General features: G+C 33.9%; 2 long non-coding RNA genes across 2 annotated transcripts; one reads left to right on the top strand and one right to left on the bottom strand.

Moving 5' to 3' along the window:
• Positions 1-1,607: 1,607 nt before the first annotated feature.
• On the bottom strand, positions 1,608-9,077 carry LOC140682306 (uncharacterized). Its single transcript, XR_012053847.1, has 3 exons — positions 8,942-9,077; positions 8,180-8,309; positions 1,608-2,294 (listed from the first exon to the last, which is right to left on the bottom strand). It is a non-coding gene; the product is annotated as an uncharacterized lncRNA (long non-coding RNA).
• Positions 9,078-9,226: 149 nt separating this feature from the next.
• LOC140682307 (uncharacterized) lies at positions 9,227-12,309 on the top strand. Its single transcript, XR_012053848.1, has 2 exons — positions 9,227-9,356; positions 11,789-12,309. It is a non-coding gene; the product is annotated as an uncharacterized lncRNA (long non-coding RNA).
• Positions 12,310-12,750: the final 441 nt, after the last annotated feature.

Raw genomic sequence — 12,750 nt, forward strand, 5'->3', positions numbered from 1 at the left:
GTTGGCATTGAAAAAGAGTGGCACTTCAATTTGTGAGAATTTCAAAGCAAAACAATTCAACAGGAAAATTAGTAGTTTTAATTTCAAGAAAGAGTGGAGAATTAGCATGTGTAGATGATTGTAGGTTTATTCAGACATTAATAGTGTCTAATGCTGCTACTTATTATTTTGCTCTAGAATCATAGAATGGTTTGGGATTCAGACGGGTTCTTTGAAGACCATCAAGTCCCAATCCCTGCCATGGGCAGGGACATCTTTTACTAAACCAGATTTCTCAAAACCCCTTCCAACATGGCCTTGAACATTTCCAGGAATGGGGCATTCCCTGGGCAACAACCCAGGACCCTCACAGTAAAGAACATCTAATATCTATTCTGTACTTATCACCTTTCAGTTTAAAGGCATTCTTCTTGACCTATCAATGCATGCCCTTGGAAAAAAGCACTCTCCTGCCTTCCTGAAAGTCCCCTTTAGGTACTGGAAGGAAGCTATAAGGCCTCCCAAAAGTCTTGTCTTCCCCAGGCTGAACAATGCCGACTCTCTCAGCCTGTCTTCATAGAATAGGTGCTTCAGCCCACTGATCATCTTTGTAGCCCTCCTCTGGACTTGCTCCATATCTGGATGCAGTATTTCAGGGGGGTCTCACCAGAGCAGGGGTGCAGAATCCCCTCCCTGGCCCTGCTGGCCATGCTGTTTTGGATGCAGCCCAGGATACAGTTGGCTTTCTGGGCTGCAAATGTACATTGCTGGATCATGTCAATCTTCTTATCCACCAGATTTGCCTAGACATTCTCCTAAAGGCTGCTCTCAATCCTTTCATCCCCTAACCTGTATTTATGCTCAGTATTGCCACAAGAAAAGTGCAGGACTTTTTGCTTGGCCTTATTGAACCTCATGTGTTTTGGATGGGCCCACCTTTCCAACCTGTCCAGGTCCCTCTGGATGGCATCCCTTCCCTCCAGCGGGTTGTTGGCCCCACATAACTTGGTGTCATCAGTGAACTTGCTGAGGGTGCCCTCGATCCCACTGTCCATGACAGGATGTTGAACAGCAGAAGTCTACACAACTGACCTCCAAGGAATGCCACTCCTCACTGGCCTCTGCTTGGACATGAACTGTTGACCTCAGTTCTCCAGTGCAAGCATCCAGACAATGTCTTATCCACTCAGAAGTCCACCCATTAAAACCATCTCTCTTCAGTGTAGAGACAAGGATGCTGTTTTGAGTGATGTCAAATGGCTTGTACTAGTCAACACAGATGACACCAGTTGCTCTTCCCTTATTCACCAATGTTGTAAGCCTGTTGTAGCTGCCCTCTAGATTTGTCAGGCATGATTTGCCTTCAGTGAAGCCGTGCTGGCTGTCACAAATTGTCTCCTTATATTCCATGTATCTAAGTAGTCTCCAGAAGGATCTGCTCCAGGATTTTGCTGGTATAAGGTCATACCATATAGAAATAGAGGTCTTGGCATATAGCCCATAGGTCATAATATATTCCAGTACCAGAGTAATGTTTGTTAGCAGAATGGGGATACATGCAGTAGCAGAAAATGAAAGATTAAGTCATCTTTGGAAAGTTTGGAACTTTATTTTTGATAGCAACTTTTATATTTTTCCACTCATATGATGAATAGGCTACCAGGAAATATGAAAATGGTCCTATGACAGATTTTGTTCCCTTTATTTCATCTAGCACACAGATATTCCACTTGTTAAATTAGAAACAATAACCAGTCCTCACTGCTCACAAAATCCTTTTGTAAAGTGCATAAGGGTGTTACATGAAAAACAGAGACTATTTGTTTGAAATGCCTAGAAAAAATGGATTGGTGTGAAGAGGAAGTAGAATGGACTGTTCTGGGGAGTTCTTATTTTTAATATTATGCTTGAAAAATACTTATCTATACGTGCTAAAATTAATCAAAACAGTGGTTGAAGTTTGATAAAACTTTCACACCTTTTCAAAATCTTTTTTTTTCCTGTCCTCCTTTGACAGGTTGTTACTAGTTGTTAAATTGAGAGAAGAATACACTACATAGTGTTTCTTTGTAGACTATCATGGAGAAATTATTTTCTACTTCTAGTCAATATCCATTCTTTAGTTTTCAGAAATACTGCTCATATTATTTTATATTATTAATATCATATTTCATATAATACAGACTGAAATAAATATATAAATGACATGTCTATGCTTAGCTTTTAACCTAGGGAAATATATGAAATAAGGATATTGATTCTCTCCAACATTCCTTCCTCAATGTCAGTGAATTCAAGGAGGCTTCTTGATATACCTGAAATAGTAAAATTGTTAAAAAATTAGATTAAAATTTAGAAAATCCAAAATATTATATATTTTGTTATATCTTTTTAGAGAGAAGAGCAGATAGAAGCAACTTTGCTCCACAATTTCACAACATTATTTCACAGGAATGAAAATAAAAATATATTTTTTGCTTCTGAGAACAGATGTTGGGAGGCACTTGAGCATTACTCTAGATACCCAAGAGAAGACTATATAAGGAGAAGGAAGAAGGTCTCTGATAATATGCTTGACACAGCCTACTGAAAGAATATAACATATGAGTTTCCTGAATCCTGTAACTTATGCAACTCCTAACAAATTATATATGTTACCCTTTTTTCTTTTACTCATTTTGTTATATCTATCCTCCCCACAAACCCCCACCCTTTTTTTTCAGAGTCTGAAAGCAACAGTCTCCTCTTTCACTTAAAATGCTGGGCAGTTGCTGTCAAGATAGGCTTGCACTGGGGAGATATGACAAATTCATTTGATTAATTGAAGAATATGATCTTAAACCACTTTAGAGTCTTAGAGTCCAGCTGAGGCAGTTCTGTTGGAAGAATTAAATTTATTAAATTAATTGAGCATTGAATTAGTTCCACAACTTTCACTGCTTTTTTAATACTTTTTTTTTTTTTTATGTATAGGTTTTCAAACAGAAAAGAAACAGAAAATAAACAGAAAATAAACAGAAAAGAAACAGAAAAAAATTTCCTGTTCATAGGGCTCCTGGCCATGGTTAAAGGCAAAACTGTTCTTGTATTGTGCAATATCCCTTCTTACATCCTCCTCTTATATTCTCCTGTACATAAAGGGTTAAAAATTTAAGTTTTGCCTATTGGATGCTTTTTTTGTGTGATTTTATTCACAGTCAAGGGGACAGTTTCACTTCTACATATGAAGTGTGTTCTTTCTGAGGTCACACCAAGCCTCTTTCACAATAAGGCTGTCAATTGTTCTACACAAATTATTTTCACAGAACTTCTCCTAAACTCTGAAATTTGTTGGGTTATCCAGTTCTGCCATGGGTTATGCCTTCAAGAATAAGGGTGCTGTCTTGACAATGTTTGTTGTAATGAGCTCTGACTATTGGAGTGTAAAAGCAGTCAGGATCCCTTATGCACTGTGCTGTTCGCTTTGAGGATATTTTGTAAAGCTGAACACTGGCCACCTAAGGGAACATAAGCTTTCAATAAGACAATAATGCTTCTCTGAACAAAAAATATAAAGAACGTAACACCTGCCCCCCCTCCCCCCCAATATGCAGTTTGCCTTCATTTCAAATTAGTACTTTTTGTCAAAGTAAGATAGATTTCTCACTAGAGTGAAAAATACACTCAGAGGTCTATGATGGCTATTGATTCTAGTGGGGCAGAATCCAGGAATGCAAAACTGAAAAATAACTTTGAAGATTTCAGTTCAGGACATGAATGCTTGTTATTGAATCTGTTTTGACTAAAAGATGCAGTTTTGTCCTCATCCTCATTCCATCCTTTCCTCCTACATTTTTCTGGTAGGTGAAAAAACTCCCATAACTGGACTTCTGCTTGAACCAGGAGACCTTCAGTCTGTGCAGAGACTAAATGACACTGCACTTTCTTCCTTCTGCAGCAGCAACACCACAAGATCATGAAAATAACTCCCTGGAACTCTTTTCAAAGGATGGCAAATCTGAATATTTGACTATTCATTTATGCAATATGCATATCCAGATTTGGGGTATTCTGAGTGATAGCTTTAATTAAAAGTCTACAGGGTTTGTATTTTGTCTTCCATACCTCTATATTGTATGAAATTTAACTGTCTTGACTGTATGAGGCATAACCACACCTGAACATTTTCCTTTGTAAGTGACAGAAGCACTTTGTCCCTAATCTGTGTTTTCCTAATCCTTATTACTTTTTCTTTCAGTAAAGATTACCAACATTTCCATTTCATTGGGAACTGAATTATAATTGCATCCAAAATTCCATATAATAGTGATATCTTCAAATATTAATCCAGAATAAAGATTTTTTAAAAACGTTTTCTAGATAATGGGGATTTTCTCTTCTGAATTGTATTGTTTTTCATTAGAAATACTTCTGAAAACTTATAAAGATGTGATTGTTTTACTGTGGGTCGCTTACTTGTATTCTGAATTACCTCTGCCTACCTACACTTCCTATTATTATGTTAACCTGGTACAGTGACACTGAAAGATATTTTTTTTATTTTTCTCTCCCCTTAATAAAAGTATATTTTCAAAAATCAACTTCTCAAACATTTTAGTTGTACTTTTATGATATAGCTTTCCACTTTAAGAACACTTCAGTTGCTCTGCAGTATCAAAGATCATCCAATTAAATTAAGTTGGCATCAAGAAATATGTTGTGCTCCTGCAAAAGGAAACACTCACAACTTATGGAGAAATCTTAATGTCAATGATCACTTTTCTTACGTATTTATCCTAATTATAAAACATTTCCTTATTTTTAAGTGAATCTTACATAATACTTCAAAGTCTATTTTACACATCAAATTGAAAGCTTCTCTTCAATTTAAATTTCAAACTCTAATATGCAAAAACATAAAAGAAATATACTTATGGAATTGGAAAATATTTCAAGATAGATATTTTTAATTACATCTTGGTTCCTTTAAATATTTGGTTCTATTATATATATTAAGTCATATTCTTTTTTCTGATTGAAACTTTTAATGTTCTTTCTTTATTGCTCTCTTGGTTTCTGCAGTAATTTACAAGGAGACTAAACTTTAAGACATTAGTGTAGGAAGAGTTTAGAGGAATGTGCTGAACAAAGCCTTAATAATTTAAGGGGAAGATAAACTTGTATAGAGAATTATTGTAAAAAAAATGGACAAAAATACCTAGTGGAGTAAATATTATTTAAGAAAAAAAATTGAATTATAAAATATAAAGCAACTGTTTTTTCACTTGCCTGACTAGAAAATTTAAATTTTAAATGTAAAAATAGAAAAAAATGTAGGTAGAAGCCACAGTTTTGTAAATGATGTTCCATCTCTCTAGAATTATGCTCTATTCATTAGAATCTGTACTAAGAGAATGCCTGCCTAAATTTTGCTATGTTTTGCAAGTTTCAGATTACATTTTCTGAATCCCACAAGAAAACTCTGATTCTAAAGTTCAAAAGATCACAATCTTCTGAACCACTTCTTCTATTAATATGAAAGCCTGGATAATTGCATAGCTCAAAGCAGTAAGCCTTGAAAAAAGCAGTGACTCAGCAGTGATCAGGCTGAGCGTGTTCTGGTAAACCAAATATGAGAGGGTCTCTGTCAGGAAAAACAACTGGCAGAGAATGGCTCGTACCACACCACTATACCATTTCCTACCCTTCAGAAAGTTATGACTGGAACTGCTGCCAGGCATTGTTCCTTCTGTGTCCTTCAGTATTGTTTTTGAAAATGCAAAATTTGTATTGGCCAAACTGTGAAAGCTATACTAACTATGTAGCTGTAAAAGAAACCAAGTTTCACAGCCTGGAAGTGGTCCATGGAAGTATTTATTTTACTAATGCAAATATAAGTGTGGACTGCTTTGAATAAATTGATATTATTTATCCTAAGGAAGAGTCCATCCATCTCCCTTCTTTCATCCCATTGCCTGTTTTTCAAACAAGTACAGATATTGCACTGTTTTAATGCAAACAGCTAGTGAAGTTTCTGTGGTGACTAAGACAAATAGGACAAGAAGTACTGAGACTAAATTTTACTCAGGAATCTTTGGATGAAACATGCAGAAATAATATATTATTAAAGATCAAAGTGTCAAATTAGATTGCTGAAGGAGATTCCAGAGGCATAAACCTTGGAATTCTTGGAGTATTCTTGAAATAATCACAGAAATATTCCTTTAAAAATGGCATTGGTATGGGTCCTAGGAATGAAGGACAGAGATTAAATGAACTTTGTTGTCTTTGTTCCTTCTGATTAGCTTGAAACAATTGTACATAGCTGAATGTATTTATGAAAAATCCTCATATCTTATACTTGTATATACCCTATTATAAAGAGAAATCAGTCTCCTCTATTTTTCATGCTTGTTTATTTGTGATTAAAATTTATTTTTAATGAAGCCATACCTGATTTTGCATATACAGAAAAATATTTCCTCTCTACATTTTCCCAATTACTTTTTAATTGGTTGTTTGTTCATACATAATAATACAGAAATTCTTACTCAGCTTCATATACCATAGGCATGTTTTAATCTTGTTTTCATACATTGCTATCTAGGAATATTTATATGGACTGTGTTTACTAGCTGTATCCTGGTATACAGCTGCTCTTTATTTAATATTAAAATAATTTCATTTAAGTCAGGCTTCTTGCTACTCCAAAATAGAAAAAATATGCGCATAGGTTAGATGCGTTGTCTTCCTGTTTGTTCTTGTTCAAATCTGTCTGTGAAGAAAGCAAAAAGTAGGTTGACCTCATATATTCCATACTGCTCTTAACAAAACCATTAAATTCTGAAAATAGGTCCCTGTACTGATCTCTGTGGTACTTTACTCAGTGTTGTACTTTTCTTCACATAAAAGTCAAAATCACAAATATTACAGAATTTAAACTCCTTTCTTATGAAATGTGAAGCAGCTATGCTGAAAAAAGAGTTGACTTAAAGGCTTGCTCATGATATTTTCACCTTCACTGATAGGCTGGCCTAAAATCCTGCATGTGCTGATAAGCCATTCATTTCAACAACAGGTAGACAGATGAATTTCCACTTATCAAGTGCTATAAGAATCAGATTGTTCTTTACCTTAAACTGTGGCCAAGTGTCTCAGATATTTTTAAACCTTTACAATTTTAAAGATAACAATTTAACAAATAATTTAAAATAAATTTTAAAAATAATTAATATTTTCCTCCAAAACGTACTCTACGAGCCAGCTGTATAATCATGTGGTTACTATTGTGCTCTTTACATTTCCTATGTAATATGGAAATCCAAATTTTGCTGGTTTCATGAATTATTAGTTGCTTTATTTCAGAGAATCTTTTCTAAGGATAAAAATATTTTACTTAATGTAGATCATGAAAAAACAATATTTATTATTTTAGCTTTGTTTTTCAAGTAATTTTCTATATTTTATGTTTTTGTAAATATATATTTTTATAAATGTATTTTTTTGTCTACTACTTCTATTACATGGGTCTCTGTACTTCTTTTTTATAAGATAAAATATTGCATTTGCATTATCAGTAATAATAATTTTTATGGTGTTTTCTGACCTTCAACCCCTTTTGAATTAGTAGGCTCCTCAATATTGAAACTTTTAGCTTCTGCTCACCAAGAATTACTTATGGGTGAATTTTATATTCTAAGATACTTTATTCCCTTTTGTGGAGTCAAGAAAAATTTCTTTGAGGAAATCAAGCTGAAATTATATCATAATTCCCCTATTATCATGGTTTCCCCACTATTTTTTAAATAACATGTTTGCCCACTCTATATCTTGCTATGATATGAACATTTTAATGACATAAGGCTATAGTGTGCTGTATGTATATCAAAAGAAATCAGTTAAAACTCCAAATTCCTACTCATAAAAATGAATATATATAGCTATCAGACATTCAAGCAGATGTATTAATAAAGTGAAAAAAATTGAATACACAAGGTGGTTTTATTCTAATAGAGAAATCCCTTTATTTTTTTTTATTATGACATTATTCATGTTAATTAGGTGAGGTTTTAATTTTCATTTTATTTACTTATTTATTTCACTTCAGTCATTTTCTAGCTTTCTGTCTGGCAGACTTCCAGGTTTTCAGTTTAGTATTTTTTTTTCTCCCAATTACTCATGAATCATAATAATCAGATATTCTACTGGGATTTGTACTTACATACTTTTTAAATGGCAGTTTTCTAAGTTGAATATAATGGAGCAGAATACCATCTGGAGACCCCACCTGAAAGCTCAGCATTGGTGGATCTTTGTATATCTTTCCTTCTAAGCTCTCTGTATTGCTGGAGCTGAAATTTAGGATATAGACATGATATGAATGTTTCTAATAGTTCAACACAACTTATATGGAAAATATAGCAAAGCAAACAGGAATTTTGGTACATGAAAGGTAAAGAAACCTCAAGATATCATCTTTTAACCAATGAAATACTTTCAATTTTAGAGAAGGAAATTTTGAAGAACTATTATGACTTGAGGAATTTTATGTTTAACTTGGGGGGAACAACTCTAGCATGTTCAAAATGTAGTATTCTACATATTTTTTATATGGGCTGATTGAATACATTGTGCTGTATATGCTCTAGATAGAGAAGTAAGTTATTTTTGCAATTTGAAAGCCAATGGGGTCATAAATAAATTTATTTTGTAATTTCACTCTTGACTTCTAACTGAATTTCTGAATGTGAGATTTTTTTATAGTTTGCATATGTTATATGCCAGGAAAAAAAAAAAAATCAGCTGTGTAGGCAGGAAGCCAAAGAACAGCCTTTTATAAATATGTGTGTTTCTGTGAGTAAACAGCAATGTAAAACAAAATTTGGTGTATTATGTTTTAAAGACACAACATTTTGCATGCAGGAAAATATCAACAGAACATGAAAGAAGGTTGATGGGGAGCACTCAAGACACAGTTAATTACCTGGGAAGTGATATTTAGCACCATGTTTTTCTCTGGCCTATTATTTTGTTTAAACAGCACTGCAGACTCCCCTGCATCCATTCAAGTGGAGTTTGTGCTGCCTGTTGCAAACATGAATGATAATTAACCCGGTGTGGTTCTGAAAGCAATAGAAGGAAAACAAGCTAGTTAGACTTCTGAGCCAGAGTAAAATGCACTCTTTTTGAAGGTGGATGTATATTTGGTCAGAAAAACATATGGGGGAGGGGAGTGTAACTATTCTTAGTATAACTTCATATGCAATTCAGAATACAATAATACTATCTTTTTAATTAGCACTCCTGATAATACTCCCTATATGTACAAAGATTTCTGAAGTCCATGGAAAATCATTGAGCCATGCAGCACGAAAAGAACCTTCTCCAAAGGGAGTCAGGTAAGAAAGATAAATTATTTAAAATAAATTAGAAAAGTTCAGGAGCAGTTTTGAATTTGTTAATATCCATGTAATATTAATCCAGCCCGAATGCCTCTGTCCTGCAATCTCAACAAAATGGAGCTCAGTTTTTTAAGTCAGAGAGGGGGCTGGAGTGAGTAAATGTTTGTGTAAATCGGAAGGTGCTGATGATAGAAGGGAACGGTGCAGTTTCAGTCTGTATCATCCTTCATGAGCTCTAGGTAAATGATCAGTGGTAAAATGACACTTGCTTACTTGACTGCTATCTAAGTAGCAAACTGTGGTTTATAGCTATAGAACTATTTTTCTATCTGTATATTTAAAAATGCACCTCTTAAGCACCCGTTGATGGCATTTTCCAGAAAAGGTTATTTTCTCTCTTGAAGCATTTTTCCTTACCAAATTAAGTCCTGCCCTGAACTGTGGAAGTTTGAATTTTAAGTGTGAATGAATTTAAACAATGTTCTTATTACCTTTTATCCTAAATTATGTGATATCATATATGATTTTGAAATAACTAAAAGTGTTTGAAAGCCCATGTCCATCAAATAATTTAATAATTTTGGTCGTATTAATCCTATGGAAAGGACAGTCACTGGGAGAATGATGAGGTACCATGGAAATCCAAGCTGTTCTCCAAATTATTATACAGTCTTATTAAAATAGGAAAATTGCCAGAAGCAAACTGAGAATCATATTAAAATTGCTTTGAAATACACTTTGCTCTCACATTGTCAGGTATTACCAGGCATTAGTTCAAGGCTCATGTCATCAGCTTGGATTTTTAGAGCTACATGTTAAAGGTCTTAATAGATGTTTCATAATTTTTCAAATATAATTTAGCCTTTTTTGTAATAGAAAAAATTATTCTCCCTTTTTCTGCAGAGAATTAATCCCAGGGTTTTTTGTTAATGCCATACTGATTTTATTATTTTTAATAAAGGTGTATTTAATTATTACACACAGATATTGTTGCTAGGTATAAAACTTTTCAGGAGACCTGTACTCATGTCTTATATATATATATATGTGTGATAACAACTTGATCTTGCTGAAAATTGTGTTTAGCTTTCTAAAAACATAAATATGCAAGAAAGGAACAATCAGAAGCTTTCTCCTCAAGTGGGAGAGCTTTTGAGAAAAAGCTAAATGATGCCTTTCATTTTCCCCATATTCCCTGCCAGTCATTCCACCCCAACCCCCTCACCCATATACACTTGAAATGACACCTTATCTATAAATAATGGGTTGCTGTTGTGATACCTCCTAATGCTGTCCTCACAGATGCAATACTGTGCCAAGATTTAAATATTCTCACTTCCTGGAAGTGATTAACATAAGTCAACTGATTTACTTCCATCTGTCAGGTGGCAAAAGATTAACCAGAGGAGCTAAAGCAAGTAATTTGTGGTGGTTCACTGTCACGAGAGACAAACAAGTCTCTTAATTGGAAATTGACAGCTCTGGCACTTGTTTGAGCTAAGCTTTTGCTTGCATTGCCTCTTGAGTCACTTCACTCAATCTATAGCTAGTCATTAAAACACCATGAAATTCTCTCTGCAGGTACATAAAGCCAGATTTTTGCCTGTGGCAGACTTAATTAGGTAACAGCTGGATATTCAATCTTCACATAAAAAGAGGAAAATGCAAGTGATGCAAATGCTTCTCAAAGCATCATGAAAGGAAAGGTTTGCATAAGCAGTGAATGATCTTGTCATGATGGTATTATCATATAAATAGTAAAAAAAAAGATGTTGCAGAGGGGGGAAAGTCGTTTATGTCAGACATCAACTCAAACAATGACTGAACTATAACAACACATGTAAACTGATTACACTATATGGGTAAATGGCTTCTTTTCAAAGCTAAACATCTGCAGGCCTGAAGTGTTAGGACGTGATTCTGAATTCAAATGAGCTAAATATTTTTGTAATGTAATTTTATTCTAGGAAATATTTATTTATGGAGATTTTTCTCTGCAAACAGAACTGCAAAGAACAAAATTGCAACTTGCAAAAGATCCACTGCATATGTATGATGCATATAATGCAATTTTTACTGTAATACTTTTAGAAAACTATGTGGATATGTAATTAGCATACATTCCTTGAAGTGGAAAAAGAAGAAAAGTGTAGAAAATTTCTGGTTTTATTGTACATATTAGTTCTTACACAATAGTTGATTATAGTTGTTTTCTGTTCTAGTGGTTTTAAATAAATACTACTTTTGGCTTATATAGGGTTTTCCACACTATGGGAAATTGGTCTTGCAATTATGTATCATATACATTTCCATTAAATTATCAAATTCTGTTTCTGATGTTATAGGGTTGTTTTTGATGTTATAGGGTTATTTTTACTTCCTACAGTGTGGCAAGCTTTTTAACAATTCTGTGTTTCCATTGACTTCAGGCTTCCTTTTCACAAGAAGAAGAACAGAAGACTGAAATAATTTTGCTCTTACGGTTCATCTACTTTGCTCCTATTCAGCTGCACCTGGAATGCTGAACATTGTATTGAATTTTGATAATCTTGATATCAGTATTTTATTTTACAAATTGAAGGAGGTCAGAAGGACACAGAGGGTTTTTAAGAAGTTATAAAAAGATGAGTCGCTTCACTTACTTAGTTACTTAAACATACCACCAAATGTGAAAAAGCAACCACTAAAATCTTGACAGCAGTGGGAGTTGTCAGTTTAGGGATGATTCATGCTAAAGCAGTGTTTTGTACATGGATCACTTGTAGATTCCCATTAGGATTCATCCTTCAAAAATAGCAGTCATAGTAGGCTAAAAAATAATGACACCTTTAAAAAGTCCCAAATATTTAAACAGCAATAAATGTGGGTTCTTTGTGTTACAATATCTGAGTCTGATGTAACCACAATGAAATTAATAAATCTGCAGTAAAAATAAAGCTGTTGTAATCTCCGTCAGTTGTAAACATACATTTTTTCAAATCCATGTCATCAGCTTTTCTCCCATCTTTACTTTGGTTTTACATGCTGTAATCTTTTATTGCTCACATTCAGTGCCATAAGGGGAACTTTTTTCATGCTATTTAGACTTCCTTATTCAGGACTTTCACAGCAACTGTTCTACTTCCATGAAAACAATGGGAAAGTTGTGAAAACATATACAGGTGGAAGTATGGAGTGAGGACATGAAGGATGCTACAGCTAGACGTTACTAAAGTAAGTAGATGGGTGTTGTAAGGGTACTGATTTTTAAGTTAATGAGACCAAAAAAAAACAAAACCAGAAAAAAGAAACACACAAAAAAAAGAAAAAAAAAAAAAAACCCAAACCCCCAAACCCAGATAATAATAAGAAAGCAATGAAATAATAACAAAAAATTCTGTTATTCTGTTTT

Source organism: Taeniopygia guttata, chromosome 2 (genome assembly GCF_048771995.1).
Source record: "Taeniopygia guttata chromosome 2, bTaeGut7.mat, whole genome shotgun sequence".
Classification (NCBI taxonomy): Eukaryota; Metazoa; Chordata; class Aves; order Passeriformes; family Estrildidae; genus Taeniopygia; species Taeniopygia guttata.